Source organism: Lissotriton vulgaris, chromosome 1_1, assembly GCF_964263255.1.
Source record: "Lissotriton vulgaris chromosome 1_1, aLisVul1.2, whole genome shotgun sequence".
In the NCBI taxonomy this organism is placed as follows: domain Eukaryota; kingdom Metazoa; phylum Chordata; class Amphibia; order Caudata; family Salamandridae; genus Lissotriton; species Lissotriton vulgaris.
In genome coordinates, this window is record NC_141685.1 from 281,625,984 (window position 1) to 281,651,828 (window position 25,845).

At 48.3% G+C, this 25,845-nt stretch overlaps 1 non-coding gene and 2 pseudogenes across 1 annotated transcript; all 3 read right to left on the bottom strand.

The window, feature by feature from the left end:
* Window positions 1-17,376: 17,376 nt before the first annotated feature.
* Window positions 17,377-17,434, bottom strand: LOC147747036 (U7 small nuclear RNA). The gene has a single exon (XR_015300505.1). It is a non-coding gene; the product is annotated as a U7 small nuclear RNA (small nuclear RNA).
* Window positions 17,435-21,647: 4,213 nt separating this feature from the next.
* LOC147747037 (U7 small nuclear RNA) lies at window positions 21,648-21,702 on the bottom strand (annotated as a pseudogene).
* Window positions 21,703-24,695: 2,993 nt separating this feature from the next.
* On the bottom strand, window positions 24,696-24,750 carry LOC147747038 (U7 small nuclear RNA; annotated as a pseudogene).
* Between the last annotated feature and the right edge of the window lie 1,095 nt (window positions 24,751-25,845).

The following is a 25,845-nucleotide window of genomic DNA, read 5'->3' on the forward strand; positions in this document are numbered from 1 at the left end:
ACATGTAAAGCTGTAATTTGACGCCGTAGGACTAAGTAACACCTACTTTTATTATGGTCATAATTTATATATTCACTTTGATTAAAATGGGAAGGAGTGAAAGATCGGAGAGTACTAACAGAAGTTAAAATTGACACTTTACCTCAGAAAAATAAAGAAAAGAAGTTGATGGCATTGCACAGAAAATATGCAAATATAAGTACTACGACCACACCCTGCTTGAGATCTGTCATCAACAGACCAAACACCACTCTGGCGTACATGCTCCAAGGTGTAATGTATGCCGGGTGGGCGTTCCGTCACAAGGAAGCCTCGTAAAAGTGACACAGTAAAATCTACAAAATTTCACAGAGTCACTTTCATGACGCCACTGCGTCACAACGTTGCGCCTGCTTGAAGCAGGTGTAAGGAGTGACTCAGCATGATGGGAATAGGCATTCTGGAAAGGGGCGACCCTTTTCCCGCCCAAGAGGGGTTGTCCTAGACACCTACACCGATGGCCACGCCCGGTAGGCGTACCGGGGGAGGGTACACGCCCTCCCGAAGAAGAATAAATAGAGCGGGAATCCGAAGAAGCGTCCTCTTGTTCCTGTGCTTGGAAGGCTGCACCCACTCGTTGCTCGTGAGCCCTCGACGGAACAAGGAGCAATTTTGAGAACTTGTAATTTTTGTGTTTCTCTTTCAGTGACTTCGAAGCGAAGGATTTAGGACCGTGTTGATCGACTCGGAGCGGATAATCGAAACGATGTCGGGCAAGAAGGCAGGAAAGGGTTCCGAGACAGACAAAGTGCTTCGCATGTTGGTGAACAGAATGGCGAGAATGGAACGAAGCATCGGACAAGTCCCAGCGCTTGGTCGGGATATGGCGGGCATCAAGAAACAACTGGCCGCAATGAACAAGCCTGGTAACCCGAAGAAGGTAATAGGCCCGGCATTGCCGGGAGTCGTTCCCGAGGGTAGAGGGAAACGGGTCAAGAGGAGGGCGGTTGCAGGGGAGGTTCCGGTCCCTGAGGTGCCCCCAGTTATCCCTGCAGTACCAGCCGATGACCCAGTACCAATCCCAGACGCGGGTCAACCGATTCTGGTTGTGATTACGCCCCAACCGATGAGGATATGCCTCCTGAATTGGCCACCCAGTTGGCCGCATGGCTCAACAAAAAGGCAGGGGGTGCTACGGCGCCCGGAGACACGGCCGAAGAGGCCAAATTACTAATCCAGCAGTTGCAGCAGTCGCGAGATGCCGCGAAGGTGAATCTCCCTCTTGTTCCCCCACAGGTGACACCGGATGGACCGGCGGCTGGGCTCGAGAAAACGGCGAGAACAACGACCGAACCGGGTAAGCTCGCTTTGCCAGTGGCGGGGGAGGGCTCATTACCCTCAAGACGGGAGAGGGTGGTTCAACATATCCCGTTGGCCACGAAAGAATTGATATGGGCAGACAAGTATGTCAATATGTTTTCATTGTTGACTGACCATCGCGAGATGGAGTATGCTAAAACACAGAAAGATTTGTGGCACCCGAGCGTCTGGCGCGCCAAAATGGCGGAGTTCAGGGTGGAGGAGACGATAACGAATTGGGCAAAGGCCTTTGCAATGTTTACTGCGATTATTGGTGAACGTAAGCCCGAGGTATTGACCGAACTGTCTTGTTATCAGGCTCGTATAATGGATTTTTATGAAATGTATGAGGGGGATGACTGGAAAGGTTACGACATGAAATTTCGTAAAGCGAAAGAGTATGATTCCTCTCTGACATGGGATTGCCTCGATTCTATCTCTTGGCATAAGCAGCTCCTGCCTGGGTCGGCAGGGACATCCTCGCCAGGTGGGAATGGGTCGGGAGTTTCCCGCCAAAAGCCCGCGGTGCCCTTTCGTGCAGGCGCCGGCAGTGATCACCAGCCGAAAACCGGTGGGAATGGTGGAAAGCGAGGGGTCTGTTGGGGTTCAATAGAGGCAACTGTAACAGACCGCGAGGTACATGTAGGTTCAAGCATGTGTGTGCGGGTTGTGGAAATTCCTCTCACCCGGAGAATTCATGCAGATCGAAGAATGGCGGGTCGGGAGGTAAAGGAGGGTCCAAGCAAGACTGAGGTGGATCATTATGTACAATTGCCTACGCCCGTTGATCTCGTGGCTATGACTCCTTGGTTGAACAAATACCCTGATTATGTCTCTGCTGGGGTGTTGAGGAAGGGATTCTTATATGGCTTCCACATCCCGACGGGGGATTTTCATGGGGAACCTTTTTGTAAAAACCAGCTTTCGGCACAGCATAATCCAGGTGTGGTGGAGAGGAAAATTGCTAAAGAAGTGAGCCTGGGCCAGGTGGCTGGGCCTTTTCAGCGCCCGCCAGTAGCGGGTTTCATCTGTTCCCCATTAGGGGTCGTCCCCAAGAAGGACCCGGGGGAATTTAGGCTGATCCATGATCTGTCTGCTCCAAGGGGTTTCTCGGTAAACGATGCTATTGACCCAGAAGTTTGTTCGGTGCGGTACGCATCATTCGATGATGCCGTCACCATGTTAAATCGCCTGGGCCCCGGGGCGCTGATGGCGAAATCAGATATCGAATCAGCGTTCCGGTTGCTCCCGGTACACCCACAGGATCAGCGTTTGTTAGGTTTTACGTTCCAAGGACGGTATTACATGGATAAATGCATGCCGATGGGTTGCTCCATTTCATGTGCCTATTTTGAAAAACTCAGCTGTTTTTTAGAGTGGGCATTCACCGAGACCACAGGGCATAGGCTTGTTATGCATTACCTAGATGACTTTCTGTTCTTGGGAGCTGCCGGCGACACGACATGTGCGCAGGCGCTACAGTACTTTTGCATCCTCATGAGGGAGTTTGGAGTCCCATTGGCACCAGGTAAGACGGTTAGACCATCTACTTCACTGGAGTTTCTGGGAATTGAGCTCGATTCTGTGGAGGGATGTTTCCGTTTGCCAGTGGGAAAGGTATCTAAATTTAGGGCTTCCCTGGAACTTTGTCTTAGTAAGGAGAAAGTGACCCTGCACCAGTTACAGCAAGCAGTGGGTCAGCTTAACTTTGCCTTAAGAGTTATACCAATGGCCCGCCCCTTTTTCACGCTCTATTGCACAAGCTATGGTTGGTCTCAAGGAAGGACACCACCGCACGAGACTGTCTGCAGAGGTTCGCCAGGATATGCGCATTTGGTTGGCATTTCTGGCGGACTTCAACGGTCGAGTAGTGTGGAACAAGCCGCCAGCGTCTTCGGACGAGCTGGGTTTGTGGACTGACTCGGCGGGGAGCGTGGGATTTGGCGCCATCTTTGGTAATCGATGGTCGGCGCAAACATGGCCGACGTGGTGGCACACCAGCGGTCTCACAGGTAACATAGGGTTCCTTGAACTATTCCCTATTTTTGTTGCTCTGATGGCATGGCCAGACGAGTTTAGAGACCGCTCTGTGGTATTTTGGTCTGATAATATGACTGTCGTCGAATGCATTAACAGTCAGGCTGCACGCTGCAAATGGATATTGAGATTGTTGAAGGAAGTTGTGCTGCTTTGCATGAGACTGAATGTACAGTTCAGGGCGAAACATGTGCCGGGTGTACTGAATCATGCGGCTGATGCACTCTCTCGTTCACATATGCAGGCGTTCAGGGGTTATCTACCTACAGCGGACCTAGCGGCGGCACCATTCCCCGAAGCACTCTGGCTAATCGGTGCCCCGGATTACAAGACCTCGTGGCAGCAAGCTTAGCCCCCAGGACGAGGAAGGCATACGAAGGAGCGTTTCGTTCCTATTGTGCATTTTTGGGTCCGACAGGGAATCATAACTGGGGTCAGGAGGATTCCTTCCTAGGGTTCCTGGTAGCACTGCACATGGAAGGCCGATCAGCGGCAACGGCCAATAGACACAGGGCGGCCATCTCGTTCATGGCACAGGTGCATGGCATCAAAGACCCAACAGGTTCCTTTTCGGCGAAAAAAGCCCTGCGCGGCTGGCAGCGCCTCGAGGGTCGCAGGCAAGACGAGAGGCGCCCGATTGGCTTAGAAAGGTTGTCCCTACTCATGGCGACACTAGTCACGACATGCTCCTCCCATTTCGAAGCAGTTCTATTCCGGGCAGCCTTCGCATTAGCGTTCCATGGGGCTATGCGGGTGAGCGAACTGGTCGCAAGGAATAAGAAAGATGTGGAGGGGGGCTTGTGCAGGGATCACATCCTAATTAGGGGTGATTCGATGGTAATCACGATAGCTAGGTCCAAAACTGACCAGGGAGCTATGGGAAACAGTGTTGTTGTCCAGCGCATGCGAGGGTCCCCCACGTGCCCGATAATGTGTATAGAGGAATACTTGGCACTGAGGGCGGATACAAGGGGGTGGAGTTTGATGAGGCACATCGATGGCACCCCACTGACGAAGTTTCAGTTCCAGAGGGTGTTAGCACTGACAATCGCTGCGGCGGGCATGGACCCGTGCGATTTCGGGACCCACTCCTTTAGGATAGGGGCTGCTACTGAGGCTACAGCCAGGGGTCAGAGTGCTGAAGAAGTGAAACAGTTGGGACGATGGTCCTTGAATTGTTTCAAAAGGTATGTGCGATTGCACATATTGTGAAGTCAAGTGACATACACTCACGCTTCTTGTCTTCTGTTTGTTTACAGTTTCGCGAGCATGTCATGGGGGGCGTAATTTGTAGTCGACCCAGTACCAGGGGACCGGCGGTCATGGATCACCGTCTGAGGAGAGAGTGGTTTGGGTCGTGGGCCACTCATACGTGAGGCGGGCCGGGGACGTATTCAAAGCAGGTGACGCGACTCGCGCAGCTGGGGAATACGGGTACAGAGTGGCCTTCCACGGAAGGGGCGGGCTCTGTATTGACCAATTCGAATCTTTTGTTGAGGGTCTCTTAGGGCGGCAGAGGTCACCGCCATCTGTAGTCATAGTACACCTGGGGGGCAATGACTTGGTGACACTGGGTAGACGAGTATTACTCGAGCAAGTTTTTTCTGCCGTTAGCTGGTTGGCAAAAAGAATCCCGGGGTGCACGATTGCCTGGTCCCACATGATTCCCAGAAAGGTATGGCGGGGGGGCCTTTCAGTGTCAGCACTGAACCATTCGGTGAAGAAGGTTAACAACAAAATTGGTAGATTGTTTCGCTCTGCGCAGTTGCATAGCATTCCTCATGGGTGTATTCGGGGTGATCACATGTATCTGAATGATGGGGTTCACCTGTCCCGGGAGGGAAATGTTTTACTCATAGGAGACTTCATAGCATGGCTAAGGGGTTTGAGGAAGCATGACCTTTAGGAGGAGTTTGGGGGGGCCGGATAGCCGGTCAACTATCCGGCCTGTGGCGGTAAGGTCATGATCGGTGAGCAGTAATTTCAAGGTCCCTAGAGGGGGGCGCCACCCACTATGGATGGGAGCGCCCGGGGGGAGGCGGCCATTGGCCCCTCCCACTGGGAGGCGGCACCCACTAAGGATGGATCGCCTAAGGGGAGACGGCCATAGGCCCCTTCCAGGGGAGGAGGCGGCTATATGCCCCTCCTACGAATTTCCTGGGGCCCGGATATCCGCGACGGCGGATGTGATAGAGAGTGTGGGGGTGTGGGGGGGAGTCCACGCTGTCCTTCCTACAGATACCTCACACGGGTGCTCGGACGACCTTTAAGATGGCGTCGAGCGGAAAGGGGGGCCCCCGACAAGACAAGGGAAATTAGAGTTGGCAAGGAGGGTACAGTCCTCTGCGCGGCCGCCACTCACACCGCGAGGGCGAGAGTTTTGGTAGTAGGGATCTGACACCGGTTAAGACCTTGCCGTTGGCCCTTAATGCTAGGATGTACAATTTTAATTTAGAATGTATGCATTTGCAGGATGTTAGACTCGGCTAGGAAACCTTTGTATTAGAGGCCTTCGTGCCTTGGCCCTACTCCCATACCTTGTGAGGAGGCTAAGAATCTAGGAGTCTGGATCAACCCCACCCTCTCCTGTGATGGCCATATAAGGCGTCTTGTGGGCAAATGTTTTGGGGTACTGAAGACCCTAAACAAAACTTTAGACCTACTACCCCTAGCGGCCAGAAGGACACTGACGCAGGCATTGGTGACCTCTCGGTTGGGCTATGGAAACATTTTGTTCCTAGGGTCCAACGAGGGCAGCCTTGGCCGCCTGCAAGTCATCCAGAATTCCGCCGCTAGACTGGTGTTAAGAAGACCCAGGAGAGCTAATTCTCAGAAGGCTCTGGATGCGCTTCACTGGTTGCCAGTGAAGAAACGGGTGCTGTTCAAATGCCTCCTCTTCTGTCACCGAATCGTCTGGGGCAGGTCGGCCACCTACCTTAGGGACCTAGTCAGCCGCTACGAACCAACAAGGACCCTCCAGTCGGAGGGTACTGGGCTGCTGACAGTTCCTAGGATAAGGAAGGCCAGAATGGGTGGACGATCTTTTGCGTTCCAAGCAGCTCAACACTGGAACAAACTTCCTCCTGCCTTGAGATTGGAGAGCAGTGAAGCATTGTTCAGGGCAAAGCTCAAAACACTACTCTACACTGGATAGGGATAGAAGCTCTGTTATGGTGGTCGTTAGTAGCTCTTAGCGCGGGGACACGCCGCGATGGCGTTACTGGGCGCTCTATAAGCTCTTTTATTATTATTATTATTATTTGTTAAGGTTAGCCAAAGAACATGTCTTCATCGAAATGTAATAAATGAAAATTGTACATGATTATGAAACTTTTATTTAATGTTTTAAATTTTGTTTCATATTTTAATAAATACGGCCGGGAGGGTGACTCCCTCCCGCCTTCCAAAAGTTCAGAACTGCGTCCGACTTCCCATCCTTGGGGATTGTGTTGGGAGGGGGTGACGGGCATCCCGGCCATATGGAAAGGGGCGACCACTCGGTCCCCCTGAACGTATGGTAGGGTGCCCCGATCCTCCCGGGAAACCATTTTGGGCGGGAGGCGTGTCTTGGCTGGTATGCCCGAAGCGGCGTAGCTGGGGTAGCGGCTATTCTCGCCCAAGAGGGGTTGTCCTAGACACCGACACTAATAGCCTCGCCCAGTAGGCGTACCGGGGGAGGGTACACGCCCTCCCGAAGAAGAATAAATAGAGCGGGAATCCGAAGAAGCGTCCTCTTGTTCCTGTGCTTGGAAGGCTGCACCCACTCGTTGCTCGTGAGCCCTCGACGGAACAAGGAGCAATTTTGACCCACCCACCAGCCCCTGATGGCAATGTTTGGTTTTGCAATAAAGTTTTGCTATGATAACCTCTTTTTTCCCTCCGTATAGAAGAAAATGAATGTCTAGATTGAGCATGTGACTTCTGGCCGTAGGCTACGGCTTTTTCTTTTAGGAGTAAACAGCTGGATACAATTAGAGAGGATGATATTTTCTCCCTTAGTAGGTGAACAAATGTCGTATTTATTTTTTGGTCGGGCGGTAAGGTCATGATCAGTGAGCAGTAATTTCAAGGTCCCTAGAGGGGGGCGCCACCCACTATGGATGGGAGCGCCCGGGGGGGAGGCGGCCATTGGCCCCTCCCACTGGGAGGCGGCACCCACTAAGGATGGGTCGCCTAAGGGGAGACGGCCATAGGCCCCTTCCAGGGGTGGAGGCGGCTATATGCCCCTCCTACGAATTTCCCGGGGCCCGGATATCCGCGACGGCGGATGTGATAGAGAGTGTGGGGGTGGGGGGGGGGAGTCCACGCTGTCCTTCCTACAGATACCTCACACGGGTGCTCGGACGACCTTTAAGATGGCGTCGAGCGGAAAGGGGGGCCCCCGACAAGACAAGGGAAATTAGAGTTGGCAAGGACGGTACAGTCCTCTGCGCGGCCGCCACTCACACCGCGAGGGCGAGAGTTTTGGTAGTAGGGATCTGACACCGGTTAAGACCTTGCCGTTGGCCCTTAATGCTAGGATGTACAATTTTAATTTAGAATGTATGCATTTGCAGGATGTTAGACTCGGCTAGGAAACCTTTGTATTAGAGATTTGTTAAGGTTAGCCAAAGAACATGTCTTCATCGAAATGTAATAAATGAAAATTGTACATGATTATGAAACTTTTATTTAATGTTTTAAATTTTGTTTCATATTTTAATAAATACGGCCGGGAGGGTGACTCCCTCCCGCCTTCCAAAAGTTCAGAACTGCGTCCGACTTCCCATCCTTGGGGATTGTGTTGGGAGGGGGTGACGGGCATCCCGGCCATACTGACCATTGCTGGAGTTGTGTCGTGCTTACGACTTGACTTCAACAATGCATTGCCTTTCCGACAAAGGATGCGTCACACATCTGTCTATCCTTGCGCCACGGTGCATCGCATTGTAAATGCGGCGCATCCATGGTGGCGCAAGGTTAGTTTTTCTGTCACGCAAAGTAACTGTTGTATCTCTGCTAATACGCAGAGATGCGCCAGTTCTTGTAAGTCTGGCCCCTGGTCTTTACATGGAGTAATGAGCAGAAATGCTTTATATCACCTCGTTTTTGATGTTTCTATGTGTGCTGTTTTATGCAGCACATATAAAAACAACAAAACGCCATGCATGATTGTTTATGTGCAGAAAGGTATCCCTTTCTGCACATAAGCAATCCTTCCCCCATAGCAGTCACCTTTGCACTATGTCCAAGGGTGCCTGCGTTGGGGCTAGGCAGCTGTAATTTGTGGCAGGGCAGGTGGAAACACAGGGCTGCAGAGTATTGTTGCAAATACCTTGGTCGTGCGTTTCCAAAAGTGGCGGAGCGTGGCATTAAACCAAGAATGCTAACGCCGCTCTCAATTTCTATCCATGTAAATATACCGCTTAATGTTTTAGTGGAGGCGTGAGACGCAAGGCAGGGGGAGAGGAGAATTTTGAGGGGAACTTTAGACAATGAGCTATAAAATGTGGCCAAGCTCTTCAAATTAACGGCCTCATTTATGAGGTTTTGGCGCTTAAGGCAGCGCCGCAAAAAATCTTAATGCGCTGCCCTGAGTCAAAAGAAAAGGACCAGCAGAATCAGTAATCTATGAGATAAGTGCATTCTTGTCCTTTTCCCTGCGCTGCTCCACAATGGGCTGCCATGTGCTAACGCAAGCACCCTTGCACCATGGTGCAAGGGTGCCTGCTTTGCAGGGAGGACTGTTTTTGTGCAGGAAGAGACACCTTCCTGCACAAAAACAATTACGAGAGGCGTTTTTCCTCTATGTGTGCTGCAGAATGCAGCACACATAGAAAAAGGAAAAGCGAGAAGTAATTAAGATATTTCTCCTCTTTGCCTCCCACTTACACCTCCCCTAGGAGGTGTAGCCTTTTGACGTATTCCCAGGTTTATTAATTCTTGTAAGTCAATACCATGGGTGTTACGTGGGAACACCCACCATAATGCCCATGGCACGCCTTCTTATTGCAGGGTGAAGCAACACAGCAACTTTAGCTGCGTTGCCTCAGTCCATATCTACTAGGCCATGATAAAATCCACGTAGGGTGGCTTTAAATGACCTTGTAGATATGGCCCTGCAGTGTGAGCCGCCGGACCGTGACCGAAAGTGAATTTCCGGCAGCTAACAGGAGCTTGTAAATATGCCCCTGAGTGTCTTGACCCTAAGTAGACACAGACATTTCAATATATAATGAAACAAGTGTTGTAGAATGCACCATTAATCCAATTTCTGACAGATGTTCTGCTGGACATGTCATTTATCTGCCCCTCTCTAGCAGAATTGTCTTCAAACACACACATACAACACAGGCATCACCAGTCAGGTGACCCTGTCAATACAAGCATTGGTATTGCATCTGTTTGGACTGTGTGATGAATTTAATGCTGTTTTCTTCACTCATCGCTAGGGACAAAGAAAGGACCTCCCTGACAAGTAACACATGAGTGGAGAGGATGTGCTGCAGTGGCCAGAGCTGCTGACTCGAGAGCTGTTGATCCCTGTTTGCGTCTCGGCAGCGCAACATCCTATGATTCTGGGCAAATCATTCATTTCAAATCTTTATTTCGACCATGCGGTCATAAAAGAAACATGTACAATACATTCGCATAAATTGTGACACAATCATAAACCATCAAAGCGTAAATTTAAAATCAAAGCCAGACAATACAGATGATTGTTTAAAAAAGGATGTAGCAATTCTGCACTCTTACCCAACAGATTTTAAAAGACGACTACGCGTGTGCCACACATTCATAAAAAATTTGGAGAGTGCGAATACAATAGGGCCGGAGGCATCACTTTTCAAGATCCTATACATTGGTCCATATTCTCTTCCACCCAGATTTTTAATCAAAGGCAGTAGCCAGTATTTTCTTGCTGCCCTGTATGCTGGGCAAAAGAAGATCACGTGCAAGTCGTTCTCCTCTTTGTCGGCACAAACAGGACAGAATTTGGTGGACGGGGTTTTAGACCATGTGCTGCAAAAGGACCGTAGTGGGAGTGTGCTGTATCTCCACTGGAGGAATAGCTTCCTGGAAAGTATGGGGAAAACAGGGTCCAAAGTTTTCTCGAATGCATACAAATCCTTGGTTTGCAAGAATGTAGAGGTTAGGGACCCCTCCGTCTGGGTAGCTATGATCCTTACCCTTTTATGCTCGTGGTACAGCTTCGCCAAATGTGTCTTGGAAATTCTTGGTGCTGTATGTGCTGGTTCAGTCCACAATTCAGGGAGCCCCATATCAATGCAAACTGACTGGATGTTTTGGACCCAGGGGATACTGAGCACCTTTGGATGTTTCAATAATTCGACTAGTTCCGCCCTATAGTCGGCGAGATTATCGCTGCTCCATAGCCTGCGCCAGAAGGCAATGGGTCTTAAGCTTATCTCGTCGGCAAGAGGTCGTAGCCCTAAATCAAGCCTCAGGGGGAGAAGGGGTGTACTGGGAGGAAGTGCGGTAATTTGCCTTAAAAACCTATTTTCTGTATGTGACAAATTCCGACATGGGATGTGCCCCCACAATTCAGCCCCGTATAAAATAGCTCCCCTTGCCTGTGCTTTATATATCTGAATTAGGGCCCCCAGAGGGCGGTAGGTTGCACCAGTCATCATTCGGGAAATTCCCCCAGTAGTTTGAACTAACTTGAGGTTTGCCCTGGTTTGATGGCTCTCCCAGGTCATGTTTTCGGATAGTGTCACGCCGAGGTATTCGAACGTGTCAACTCGTTCCAGTCTTGCTGGACCCAGTAGGGGGTTTGGGCGCTGCTTGGTTTTTGGGTTCAATACCATGTATTTCGTTTTTGAGGCATTGATTTCCAACCCTCTATCCTGGCAGAAGGTCACAAATGCGTCCAGTATCTTTTGAATGCCCATGGATGTTTTGGATACCAATAGTGTATCGTCCGCAAACATTATTGCGGGTACACCATTGCCATTCAGTTTGGGGGCATCTGTGTGGTCGGTGGCATTTAGATGGGCGATTACCCCGTTGACGAAGAGGCAAAACAGGGTCGGCGCCAGCACACATCCCTGTCTCACCCCTCTGCCCACGGGGAATCTGTCTGTTAGCTCTCCCGACCTCCCACATCTCACCTGGGCATAATTATTGTGATGCAGCCTCTGCAGAGTCAGTAGGATATCTGGTGGAACGCCCATCTCTGCTAGAATGGCCCAAAGTTTGCCCCTCGGCACAAGGTCGAAGGCGGCTTTTAAGTCCACGAAAATCGTGTACAAACTACCGCCTTCAAACCTTGCTGTCCTCCAGTAAATCAGATTTAGTCTGAAAACTTGGTCCACAGTTGATATCCCTTTCCTGAAACCTGCTTGGTATGGGCTGAGGGCGCCCACCTCCTCAATCCATTCCTGTAGCCTGTTCAGGAGGACCCTTCCAAACAGCTTCTGTGCTACATCTATCAGGCTAATTGGTCTGTAGTTGGCTGGGAGCAGGGGGGATCCCTTTTTAAAAATCGGGACCACCTCAGCCCCCAGCCAAGTACTAGGGATTTCCATCCCACTAAGGACACCATTAAAAAGGGTTACGAGGTAAGGTGCCCAGACGGTGGGCTCCTGCTTGTACAGGTCTCCCGGCAGGCCGTCCAGCCCCGGCGCCTTCCCCGCAGCCAAGCCTGAGATTGCAGCTGTTACCTCACTCAGTGTTATTTGGTCCGCCTGCAAGCCCTGGCTCACTGTTTCAATTCTCGCAGGAATTTCTCCAGGTTCGGCACTATATAGCGACTCGAAGTGGGCCTGCCACACTCCCGGCGCTATGTTAGGCTCCACTGCCGAACGAAGACTCCCTGATCCTCCATTCACTATTCTCCAGAACAGTCGTTGGTCTTGAACTGCTAGGGCCTTTGTGAGCACTTCCCACTGATTTTCCTCCCATTCTATCCTAGCTTGTATGAGAAGTTTCTTGTAGGCTTGTCTACACTGCTTAAGGTGGTCCCCTCCCATGCCCTCCTTAATAACTCCAAGCAGTTCTGTTTTAGCTCGTCTGCAGGCTTTGTTGTACCATTGTGTTTTGCCTATGGGCCTCGCTTTTGACTTTTGTGTTTTACACGTCAGATGGGGTACCACCGCTTTTATGAGTTCTTTGTGGGCGTCAGACAATTTACACCTTATGTCCGTTTGGTTAGCCACACTATCGAGGGCCCCAACAATTTCTAGGATTGGGGTGATCTCTTTGTAAAGCTGAGGGATTTTATCCTTGTTTGTGACCATCTGCTCCCACTTAATTCTTCTCTTGGTGTTATCTATAAGGAGAGAGAGATGGTTCCCTACCTCTTGGGTCGCTAGACCCTGCGGTGCTGGGTGGGCGAGGTCTAACTCGAGTGCATTATGGTCACTATCCCCCCTAACGGTAACCCTGAAATCCTGTATTAATGGCCACCTCGACAGTTGGATCAAAATATAGTCTAGGTGCGACTCCCTTCCTAGACGATTATAGGTGGTTTTGCCTGGTATGTCCGAGGTAGTTCGCCCATTGCACGCTCTAAGACCATACCTTAGCGTGAGAGCCATGATTTGTAATGCTAACGGGGTCCAAGCTTTCGGTGGTGTCACATCAGCCCCTGGTACAGCCCACCTCTCCTCTTCTTCTGATAAAAAACCTTCCTGGAGCCCGGGAAGTGGCTCAAAGTGGGAGTTAAAGTCTCCACCCACCACGTAGAAGGAATCAATTGGCAGTTCAGATAAAAAGTTTGACAGTTCAATAAAAGCCGGTGATTCTTTTGCCTTTCCCATGGGCCTGGAATAGATATTGACCAGAAGGAGGGTGACTTTGTTTGGCCATGTCAGTGTGACCGCGAGGATATCATCGGAGCCGCATGGGAGCCTTGTAGCCACACAACCCAGATGTGCAGCTACCCATGTCGTAAGACCCCCTGACGGTCGGCCTTTGCCTTCCCACCTGGCTGGGATATAGAAGGATGCATACCCTGGATACTCACAGTCCTCTCTGGCCCAGGTTTCCTGGAACATACATACGTCGCCAGTTTCTATGTAATTTCCCCATGTGGGATCTTCCAGCTTATTAGTTAATCCCGCAATGTTCCAGGAGATTATCCTCAAATGTTCTGTGGTTGGGAGTGTTACGGCAGGGGGAACATGTGAGTCCCGGGATCCAGACTCCCCCTTTCCCTTGGGGGGGGGAACTACAGCTATTCGTTCTTCAGTAGCTTCTCCATCAGTGGCAGAATTAAATAACTCAGTTTGGCCATGTTCTGGGGTGAATGGGTCATTTGGTGGGCCAGGGATTGCAACGGGGGACCTCATCTGGGGGTCCGAAGGGCCACGAAAGTCCGGTTCCCCTGGCGTGGAACTACTGGTGGTCAGTCAGTCGACCCCATCTAGCCCATTAAGACAGTTAAAGCGATTGAAGTCGCAAAAGGGTGTATCCGGTGGTTGGTGGTATGGGCGATGGATAGAGCCTTTATGGTTGTATCCATAGTCCACCCTTGTCCATTTGTCATAAGTTTGAACCTGGTGCCTAGGGATAGGAGGAAAGAAAAAGGATACTGGGAGGGTTTGTATCGTGGAATCGAGGGATCGGTTCATTCCTTCACAGATGTGTCGAACCGTGCCTGGATCTTTAAAGGTTACCATGATGCAATCCCCCACTATGGTTTTCCTGGTCTTCCCCAGCCATGGCACCCTCCTCACCATAATGATTTCATTGTTAAAGTGAGAGGGCAGGGGTCGGTTCCAGTTTAGCCATTTAATTACCTTCTTCTTGAGGGATTGATAGTCCTCATGTTCTCCTAATCTTAGATGGGGGGCACCTGCTAAGACCACCACTAATCTATTGGCCTCGGGTGGGAGATCTGGCCTTCGTGGTCTAAGAGTTGGGCAGCCTGGTGTTGGTGGAAGATCAATGACCCGGTCTTGGTCTGTTCCAGTGGGCTCCGTTTGTGAGCTATGTGGAGCTAAAACCGCTGGATCAATGGGTCTGTTGCCTGGATTATTATGCTGTACTTGGAGTTGCACAGACATAAGAGGTTGCAAAGGGGCTGCTGGTGGCTTGCTTTTAAGTGGGGCTTTGCTAACATTAGCTGCAGTTTCTGTTGAAGTGGATCCCCCGCCCAGGAACTGGGTTCCCGCTGGTTTTGTCTGTTTACTTACTAGGGAGTTAAGAGTGGTAAGAGAAGTCTCTAGTAAGGTGAGCCTGATCTCAATTTTTTTGAGACTATCCGTGATAGGCTGCAGGAGGGAGCGGAGTAAAAATTCAATGCTCCCCTTTGCAAAGAGAGGGTGGTTAGTATTCGGTGTATTAGCCTCTAACTCTTTGGAGATGGGGGTTGTACTGGGCTTTAAGAGCTTGGGTGGAGGGGCTAGCTCCGTGTTCGTAGTCAATGTAATAGAGTTAGTCTTACTCTTGCCAAAGTCCAGATGTGATGTTTTAGATTTCCCCCGTCCCCCCGCTGTTTTCCGTGCCCGTTTACTGGGTGGGGGCCTATGTATCTCAGCCATAACTTTTAATTTGGGCTTATTTTTATTGGCCATTAGTGCTGGTTGGATTTGGGTTATCAGATCCACGGGAGTGTGGGAGATCTCTAGGGAGGCTGACTCTATGATTTTTTCAGATGGTAACCCTTGGGTCGTAGCATCTTCCCTTAATAAAGCAGGGAAGTCCTCCATTGTAGATATATCTAAGCTAAAGGATAGCGCGCCTACTTCCTGGGTAGTGGGGTGGGGGGTGATGTCTGACAATGGCCTGTTTTTCATGGATTCAATGGATCGCCTACGCTCCACCCTACGTTGCTCGAGTGAACATTCCGAGTCAGTGTCACCTTTGTTGGCTTTAAAATAATTGTCCAGTGTCCTAGAGCAGGAGGCTCCCTCCCTGACGGGAGTCTCCCGTGGGGGGGGCGTATGCATATCCTAATTTCAGGTGCAGGAAGATATCAAGAGGGGGGGCCCAGCCCGGCCTCCTCCGGCCTCGGACGGCCTAGGACGGTCCCGCCCTTGTCCCGGGCTTCTCCCGGCGCCCTCCCGCGCGCTCCCGCGCAGCGGGGAACACAGCTCCTTTTAAAGTAAACTAGGGTGACCTAGGGGGCGTGGCCGGCAGGGAGAGGAGCCCAGCTGACACGGGCGCGCGGGGACTCCTGGAACTCCGAGTCCACCCGCTCTACCCTCGCAGCCCTGCCGGTGTCCCTCTGGCCCCAGGCGAAGTCCACACTCTGCAAACCGCGAAGCGGGACCCGCGCAGCGGGTCCGGCGAGCAGCAGCGGTCAGCAGGCGGGAATCAGCAGAGGTCCGTGATCCAAGGGTCCGTGGCGTTTCGAGCAGCAAGTGGTTCCCTCTGATGTTAGAGAGGGAGGTGATTAAGTACAGCTGAGGAGGGGGCGCGGCCGGCAGGGAGAGGAGCCCAGCTGACACGGGCGCGCGGGGACTCCTGGAACTCCGAGTCCACCCGCTCTACCCTCGCAGCCCTGCCGGTGTCCCTCTGGCCCCAGGCGAAGTCCACACTCTGCAAACCGCGAAGCGGGACCCGCGCAGCGGGTCCGGCGAGCAGCAGCGGTCAGCAGGCGGGAATCAGCAGAGGTCCGTGATCCAAGGGTCCGTGGCGTTTCGAGCAGCAAGTGGTTCCCTCTGATGTTAGAGAGGGAGGTGATTAAGTACAGCTGAGGAGGGGGCGCGGCCGGCAGGGAGAGGAGCCCAGCTGACACGGGCGCGCGGGGACTCCTGGAACTCCGAGTCCACCCGCTCTACCCTCGCAGCCCTGCCGGTGTCCCTCTGGCCCCAGGCGAAGTCCACACTCTGCAAACCGCGAAGCGGGACCCGCGCAGCGGGTCCGGCGAGCAGCAGCGGTCAGCAGGCGGGAATCAGCAGAGGTCCGTGATCCAAGGGTCCGTGGCGTTTCGAGCAGCAAGTGGTTCCCTCTGATGTTAGAGAGGGAGGTGATTAAGTACAGCTGAGGAGGGGGCGCGGCCGGCAGGGAGAGGAGCCCAGCTGACACGGGCGCGCGGGGACTCCTGGAACTCCGAGTCCACCCGCTCTACCCTCGCAGCCCTGCCGGTGTCCCTCTGGCCCCAGGCGAAGTCCACACTCTGCAAACCGCGAAGCGGGACCCGCGCAGCGGGTCCGGCGAGCAGCAGCGGTCAGCAGGCGGGAATCAGCAGAGGTCCGTGATCCAAGGGTCCGTGGCGTTTCGAGCAGCAAGTGGTTCCCCTGCAAATCACTTTCTCCAGATGCTATAGATATACTTTCTAAGACGAAAAAGCAGAAAAGAGTGTGACTTTCTGAAAAAAAGAGTGGCACCAAAACAGATGTTAAAAATATTTTGGCCACGGAAACTGATAAGAGAAGCAGACAAGGAACAAGCCTTTGTAAATGCAGGAAACATGATAAAACCAATCGATTGGAGGAAATGTAAGAGGCAAGCACAGAATCCAGGAAAGAGAGGCTAGGGATGAAAGCCCTTTTTAAGGTTATAATATAAACAATAGATTTCACAAGCACAGCTGTGCAGGTGGAACCTAAAAAGTACCAGGTGCTCTAACTTGTGGTCAGTTAGGTAAGTACCCATGTCACTAGTGTCACTGTTTCTTCAACGAGTGGGCCCAGGGCCCACTACTTTACACTCTACAAGTCTGTTTTGTTGAACTTTAAGCTTGTTGTAATCATTTATTTATGCCTGGAGAGACATTTTCTCACAAAGCATTCGATTGAGCAGCAAATCTAGAATGGAAGTTACATGGACTAAAAAAATCCAGGCTTTCAAAATAAGGTAAAATTGTGCAAGATCGGCAAACAAGGACAAGACTGGCTGTTTTCGTTTGTGTTTACAAAATCAACTGGCAACATCTCCCATTTATTAACATAGTTAGCAATATCTACAAAACAAATTTCAATGTATACCGCGCTTCTTAATGAAAAGAATATAATAACATTTGATTAATGCAATATGACTATTCAGCAATCCATTTCAGTTTAGATAAGAACAAAAGTTTTTTTCCAGATCTTTCATTAACCATGAATAGGTGGCTCCTCTGTAAGAGGAACCTTCTAGACAAATAGTAAAGAGCTATGGGGCATATTATCAAGGGGGTTTATCTCCGCTTTTTTGGCTTTAAAAGCCAAGAAAGCGGAGATAAAATTATCTCCCTATTACCAAGCTGTCGCTAACACCAGTTAGTGACAGCTAATAGGAGATAGCAACCATCTTGGGCCTTGCTTTGCATGTCAGTAATATTTATCACTAATGACATGCAAAGTGGGCGTGCCAAGATGTTAGCGACTGGAAACAGTCCCTAACATCTCTATCTCCTATTGCCAACTTTTGGAGATATTCGCGCTAAGCACGAATATCTCCAAAAGGTAACACCTGCTCTGAGCAGTTCTTAGCCACGTTATCCAATGGGAGGTGGATAACATGGCTAAGAGCATTTGCTCGATAATGCATGAATATCGCTGACTTTTCAGCGATATTCATGCATTTCGGCCGTTTTTTATCGCATTTGCGATAAACCTTGTTAATAGCAAGGTTTATCTGCAATAAAAATCGCCGTTGTGCGGCGATAATTTTTGTCTCTAAACAAGTTAGAGACAAAAATTATCGCTAGTTGTTGATAATATGCCCCTAAATTCTTAACATGTAAAGTTGTAATTTTACGCCGTAGGACTAAGTAACACCTACTTTTATTATGGTCATAATTTATATATTCACTTTGATTAAAATGGGAAGGAGTGAAAGATCTGAGAGTACTAACAGAAGTTAAAATTGACAATTTACCTCAGAAAACTAAAGAAAAGAAGTTGATGGCATTGCACAGAAAATATGCAAATATAAGTACTACGACCACGCCCTGCTTGAGATCTGTCATCAACAAACCAAACACCACTCTGGCGTACATGCGCCAAGGTGTAATGTATGCCGGGTGGGCGTTCCGTCGCAAGGAAGCCTCGTAAAAGTGACACAGTAAAATCTACAAAATTTCACTGAGTCTCTTTTATGACACCACTGCATCACAACCTTGCGCCTGCTTGAAGCAGGTGTAAGGAGTGACGCAGCATTATGGGAATAGTCATTCCTGACCATTGCTGGAGTTGTGTCGTGCTTACGACTTTACTTCAACAATGCATTGCCTTTCCGACAAAGGATGCGTCACACATCTGTCTATCCTTGCGCTGCGGTGCACAGCATTGTAAATTCGGCGCATCCATGGTGGCGCAAGGTTAGTTTTTCTGTCACGCAAAGTAGCTGTCGCATCTCTGCTAATACGCAGAGATGCGCCAGTTCTTGTAAGTCTGGCCCCTAGTCTTTACATGGAGTAATGAGCAGAAATGCTTTACATCACCTCGTTTTATGATGTTTCTATGTGTGCTGAATTATGCAGCACATATAAAAACAACAAAACGCCATGCATGATTGGTTATGTGCAGAAAGGTATCCCTTTCTGCACATAAGCAATCATTCCCCCATAGCAGTCACCTTTGCACTATGTCCAAGGGTGCCTGCATTGGGGCTAGGCAGCTGTAATTTGTGGCAGGGTGTGCGGAAACATAGGGCTGCAGAGTATTGTTGTAAATACCTTGGTCGTGCATTTCCAAAAGTGGCGGAGCGTGGTATTAAACCAAGAATGCTAACGCAGCTCTCAATTTCGTTCCATGTAAATATACCGCTTAATGTTTTATTGGAGGCGGGAGACGCAAGGCAGGGGGAGAGGTGAATTTTTGAGAGGAACTTTAGACAATGAGCTATAAATGTGGCCAAGCTCTTCAAATTAACGGCCTCATTTATGAGGTTTTGGCGCTTAGGGCAGCGCCGCAAAAAGTCTTAATGCGCTGCCCTGAGTCAAAAGAAAAGGACCAGCAGAATCAGTAATCTATGAGATACGTGCATTCCTGTCCTTTTCCCAGCGCTGCTGCACAATGGGCTGCCATGTGCTAACGCAAGCACCCTTGCACCATGGTGCAAGGGTGCCTGCATTGCAGGGATGACTGTTTTTGTGCAGGAAGAGACACCTTCCTGCACAAAAACAATTACGAGATGCGTTTTTCCTCTATGTGTGCTGAAGAATGCAGGACACATAGAAAAAGGAAAAGCGAGAAGAAATAGAGGTATTTCTCCTCTTTGCGCCTCACTTACACCTCCCCTGTAGCCTTTTGACGTATTCCCAGCTTTCTTATTTCTCGTAAGTCAATACCATGGGGGTTACGTGGGAACACCCACCGTAATGCCCATGGCACGCCTTCTTATTGCAGGGTGAAGCAACACAGCAACTTTAGGTTCGTTGCCTCAGTCCATATCTACAAGGCCATGATAAAATCCACGTAGGGTGGCTTTACATGACCTTGTAGATATGGCCCTGCAGTGTGCGCCGCCGGACCATCACCGAAAGTGAATTTCCTGCAGCAAACAGGAGCTTGTAAATATGCCCCTGAGTGTCTTGACCCTCAGTAGACACAGACATTTCAATATATAATGAAAAAAGTGTTGTAGAATGCACCAATAATCCAATTTTTGACAGATGTTCTACTGGACATGTCATTTATCTGCCCCTCCCTAGCAGAATTGTGTTCAAAAACACACATACAACACAGGCATCACCAGTTAGGTGACCCTGTCAATACAAGCATTGGTAATGCATCTGATTGGACTGTGTGATGAATTTAATGCTGTTTTCTTCACTCATCGCTAGGGACAAAGAAAGGACCTCCCTGACAAGTAACACAGGAGTGGAGAGGATGTGGTGCAGTGGCCAGAGCTGCTGACTCGAGAGCTGGTGATCCCTGTTTGTGTCTCGGCAGCGCAACATCCTATGATTCTGGGCAAATCACTTTCTCCAGATGCTATATATATACTTTCTAAGACGAAAAAGCAGAAAAGAGGGTGACTTTCTGAAAAAAGAGTGGCACCAAAGCAGATGTTAAAAGTATTTTGGCCACGGAAACTGATAAGAGAAGCAGACAAGAAACAAGCCTTTGTAAATGCAGGAAACATGATAAAACCAATAGATTGGAGGAAAAGTAAAGGGCAAGCACAGAAGCCAGGAAAGAGAGGCTAGGGATGAAAGGCCCTTTTTAAGGTTATAATATAAACAATAGATTTCACAAGCACAGCTGTGCAGGTGGAACCTAAAAAGTACCAGGTGCTCTAACTTGTGGTCAGTTAGGTAAGTGCCCATGTCACTAGTGTCACTGTTTCTTCATCACTACTTTACACTCTACAAGTCTGTTTTGTTTAACTTTAAGCTTGTTGTAATCATTTATATATGCCTGGAGAGACTTTTTCTCACAAAGCATTCTATTGAGCAGCAAATCTAGAATGGAAGTTACATGGACTAAAAGATCCAGGCTTTCAAAATAAGGTAAAATTGTGCAAGATCGGCAAACAAGGAAAAGACTGGCTGTTTTCGTTTGTGTTTACAAAATCAACTGGCAACATCTCCCATTCATTAACATACAGCCTAATTCATCAAGCTGAAATCGGCTCGCAAAGGGTCAGATTCTGAGAATCTGGCCCTTTGCGAGCGCTATTTTTGCATTTGGGATTCATCATCCCAAATGCAAAAATCGGTAATTGCTAATTCGCTAAATTGCGAGGAATTACATTTAAGGAATCTCTATTTGAGATTCCTTAAATGCAATTCATCAACCATTTTTAAATTGCTAATTCGCAATTTCGGGCCGCTATTTACTGAGAGGTCAGACCTCTCGGTAAATAGCAAAAACTTAGAAAAATGCTTTTAAAAGCATTTTTCTAAGTAGCATGTTGTGCACACAGATGTCCTTTGGACATGTGTGTGTGCAACACCTGTGTGAAATTTCATTTGAGGGGTGCTACAGGGTGTCCTGTGGACACCCCTGGCACCCTTCAAATCGCAATCTTATTTGCGATTAGCTAATTGCTAATCGCAAATAAGGAATACTCCCCATTCATTCCTATGGGCCTTTTGGCCCATAGGAATGAATGGCGAGTTATTCCTTATTTGCGATTAGCAATTAGTTAATCGCAAATAAGGAATTGTAAGGAATCGCATTTTTATTGCATATTCCTACTTGAATCCTGTTTTGCGAGTCCTTAATAGCGATTCGCTATGAATCGCTATTAGGGCCTCGCAAAACGGGAGCATGATGAATCAGGCGGATAGTTAGCAATATCTACAAAACAAATTTCAATGTATACCGCGCTTCTTAATGAAAAGAATATAATAACATTTTAATTAATGCAGTATGACTATTCAGCAATCTATTTCAGTTTAGATAAGAACAAAAGATTTTATCCAGATCTTTCATTAACCATCAATAGATGTCTCCTCTTTAAGAGGAACCTTCTAGACAAATAGTAAAGAGCTAAATTCTTAACATGTAAAGTTGTAATTTGACGCCGTAGGACTAACACCTACTTTTATTATGGTCATAATTTATATATTCACTTTGATTAAAATGGGAAGGAGTGAAAGATCTGAGAGTACTAACAGAAGTTAAAATTGACAATTTACCTCAGAAAACGAAAGAAAAGAAGTTGATGGCATTGCACAGAAAATATGCAAATATAAGTACTACGACCACGCCCTGCTTGAGATCTGTCATCAACAAACCAAACACCACTCTGGCGTACATGCTCCAAGGTGTAATGTATGCCGGGTGGGCGTTACGTCGCAAGGAAGCCTCGTAAAAGTGACACAGTAAAATCTACAAAATTTCACTGAGTCTCTTTTATGACACCACTGTGTTACAACGTTGCGCCTGCTTGAAGCAGGTGTAAGGAGTGACGCAGCATGATGGGAATAGTCATTCCTGACCATTGCTGGAGTTGTGTCGTGCTTACGACTTTACTTCAACAATGCATTGCCTTTCCGACAAAGGATGCGTCACACATCTGTCTATCCTTGCGCCACGGTGCACCGCATTGTAAATGCGGCGCATCCATGGTGGCGCAAGGTTCGTTTTTCTGTCACGCAAAGTAGCTGTCGCATCTCTGCTAATACGCAGAGATGCGCCAGTTCTTGTAAGTCTGGCCCCTGGTCTTTACATGGAGTAATGAGCAGAAATGCTTTACATCACCTCGTTTTATGATGTTTCTATGTGTGCTGAATTATGCAGCACATATAAAAACAACAAAACGCCATGCATGATTGTTTATGTGCAGAAAGGTATCCCTTTCTACACTTAAGCAATCATCCCCCCATAGCGGTCACCTTTGCACTATGTCCAAGGGTGCCTGCATTGGGGCTAGGCAGCTGTAATTTGTGGCAGGGTTGGCGGAAACACAGGGCTGCAGAGTATTGTTGTAAATACCTGGGTCGTGCATTTCCAAAAGTGGCGGAGCGTGGCATTAAACCAAGAATGCTAACGCTGCTCTCAATTTCTTTCCATGTAAATATACCGCTTAATGTTTTATTGGAGGCGGGAGACGCAAGGCAGGGGGAGAGGAGAATTTTGAGAGGAACTTTAGACAATGAGCTATTAAATGTGGCCAAGCTCTTCAAATTAACAGCCTCATTTATGAGGTTTTGGCGCTTAGGGCAGCGCCGCAAAAAATCTTAATGCGCTGCCCTGAGTCAAAAGAAAAGGACCAGCAGAATCAGTAATCTATGAGATACGTGAATTCCTGTCCTTTTTTCCGCACTGCCGCACAATGGGCTGCCATGAGATAACGCAAGCACCCTTGCACCATGGTGCAAGGGTGCCTGCATTGCAGGGATGACTGTTTTTGTGTAGGAAGAGACACCTTCCTGCACAAAAACAATTACGAGAGGCGTTTTTCCTCTATGTGTGCTGCAGAATGCAGCACACATAGAAAAAGGAAAAGCGAGAAGAAATTAAGATATTTCTCCTCTTTGCGTCTCACTTACACCTCCCCTAGGAGGTGTAGCCTTTTGACGTATTCCCAGGTATATTCATTCTTGTAAGTCAATACCATGGGTGATACGTGGGAACACCCACCATAATGCCCATGGCACGCCTTCTTATTGCAGGGTGAAGCAACACAGCAACTTTAGCTGCGTTGCCTCAGTCCATATCTACAAGGCCATGATAAAATCCACGTAGGGTGGCTTTAAATGACCTTGTAGATATGGCCCTGCAGTGTGAGCCGCGGGACCGTCACCGAAAATGAATTTTCGGCAGCTAACAGGAGCTTGTAAATATGCCCCTGGGTGTCTTGACCCTCAGTAGACACAGACATTTTAATATATAATGAAACAAGTGTTGTAGAATGCACCAATGATCCAATTTCTGACAGATGTTCTGCTGGACATGTCTTTTATCTGCCCCTCCCTAGCAGAATTGTCTTCAAACACACACATACAACACAGGGGTCACCAGTCAGGTGACCCTGTCAATACAATCATTGGTAATGCATCTGTTTGGGCTGTGTGATGAATTTAATGCTGTTTTCATCACTCATCGCTAGGGACAAAGGAAGGACCTCCCTGACAAGTAACACGGGAGTGGAGAGGATGTGGTGCAGTGGTCAGAGCTTCTGACTCGAGAGCTGGTGATCCCTGGTTGCGTCTCGGCAGCGCAACATCCTATGATTCTGGGCAAATCACTTTCTCCAGATGCTATATATATGTTCCAAGACGAAAAAGCAGAAAAGAGGGTGACTTTCTGAAAAAAGAGTGGCACCAAAGCAGATGTTAAAAGTATTTTGGCCACGGAAACTGATAAGAGAAGCAGACAAGGAACAAGCCTTTGTAAATGCAGGAAACATGATAAAACCAATAGATTGGAGGAAAAGTAAGTGGCAAGCACAGAAGCCAGGAAAGAGAGGCTAGGGATGAAAGGCCCTTTTTAAGGTTATAATATAAACAATAGATTTCACAAGCACAGCTGTGCAGGTGGAACCTAAAAAGTACCAGGTGCTCTAACTTGTGGTCAGTTAGGTAAGTACCCATGTCACTAGTGTCACTGTTTCTTCAACGAGTGGGCCCAGGGCGCACTACTTTACACTCTGCAAGTCTGTTTTGTTTAACTTTAAGCTTGTTGTAATCATTTATTTATGCCTGGAGAGACAACTTCTCACAAAGCATTCTATTGAGCAGCAAATCTAGAATGGAGGGTACATGGACTACAAAAAATCCAGGTTTTCAAAATAAGGTAAAATTATGCAAGATCGGCAAACAAGGACAAGACTGGCTGTTTTCGTTTGTGTTTACAAAATCAACTGGCAACATCTCCCATGTATTAACATAGTTAGCAATATCTACAAAACAAATTTCAATGTATACCCCGCTTCTTAATGAAAATAATATATTAACATTTAATTAATGCAATATGACTATTCTGCAATCCATTTCAGTTTAGATAAGAACAATAGTTTTTATCCAGATCTTTCATTAACCATGAATAGGTGGCTCCTCTTTAAGAGGAACCTTCTAGACAAATAGTAAATAGCTAAATTCTTAACATGTAAAGTTGTAATTTCACGCCGTAGGACTAAGTAACACCTACTTTTATTATGGTCATAATTTATATATTCACTTTGATTAAAATGAGAAGGAGTGAAAGATCTGAGAGTACTAACAGAAGTTAAAATTGACAATTTACCTCAGAAAAATAAAGAAAAGAAGTTGATGGCATTGCACAGAAAATATGCAAATATAAGTACTACGACCACGCCCTGCTTGAGATCTGTCATCAAAAAACCAAACACCACTCTAGCGTACATGCTCCAAGGTGTAATGTATGCCGGGTGGGCGTTCCGTCACAAGGAAGCCTCGTAAAAGTAACACAGTAAAATCTACAAAATTTCACGGAGTCACTTTTATGACGCCACTGCGTCACAACGTTGCGCCTGCTTGAAGCAGATGTAAGAAGTGACTCAGCATGATGGGAATAGGCATTCCTGACCATTGCTGGAGTTGTGTCGTGCTTACGACTTGACTTCAACAATGCATTGCCTTTCCGACAAAGGATGCGTCACACATCTGTCTATCCTTGCGCCACGGTGCATCGCATTGTAAATGCGGGGCATCCATGGTGGCGCAAGGTTAGTTTTTCTGTTACACAAAGTAACTGTCGCATCTCTGCTAATACGCAGAGATGCGCCAGTTCTTCTAAGTCTGGCCCCTGGTCTTTACATGGAGTAATGAGCAGAAATGCTTTATATCACCTCGTTTTTGATGTTTCTATGTGTGCTGTTTTATGCAGCACATATAAAAACAACAAAACGCCATGCATGATTGTTTATGTGCAGAAAGGTATCCCTTTCTGCACATAAGCAATCACTCCCCCATAGCAGTCACCTTTTCACTGTGTCCAAGGGTGCCTGCGTTGGGGCTAGGCAGCTGTAATTTGTGGCAGGGCAGAAGGAAACACAGGGCTGCAGAGTATTGTTGCAAATACCTTGGTCATGCGTTTCCAAAAGTGGTGGAGCGAGGTATTAAACCAAGAATGCTAACGCCGCTCTCAATTTCTATCCATGTAAATATACCGCTTAATGTTTTAGTGGAGGCGTGAGATGCAAGGCAGGGGGAGAGGAGAATTTTGAGGGGAACTT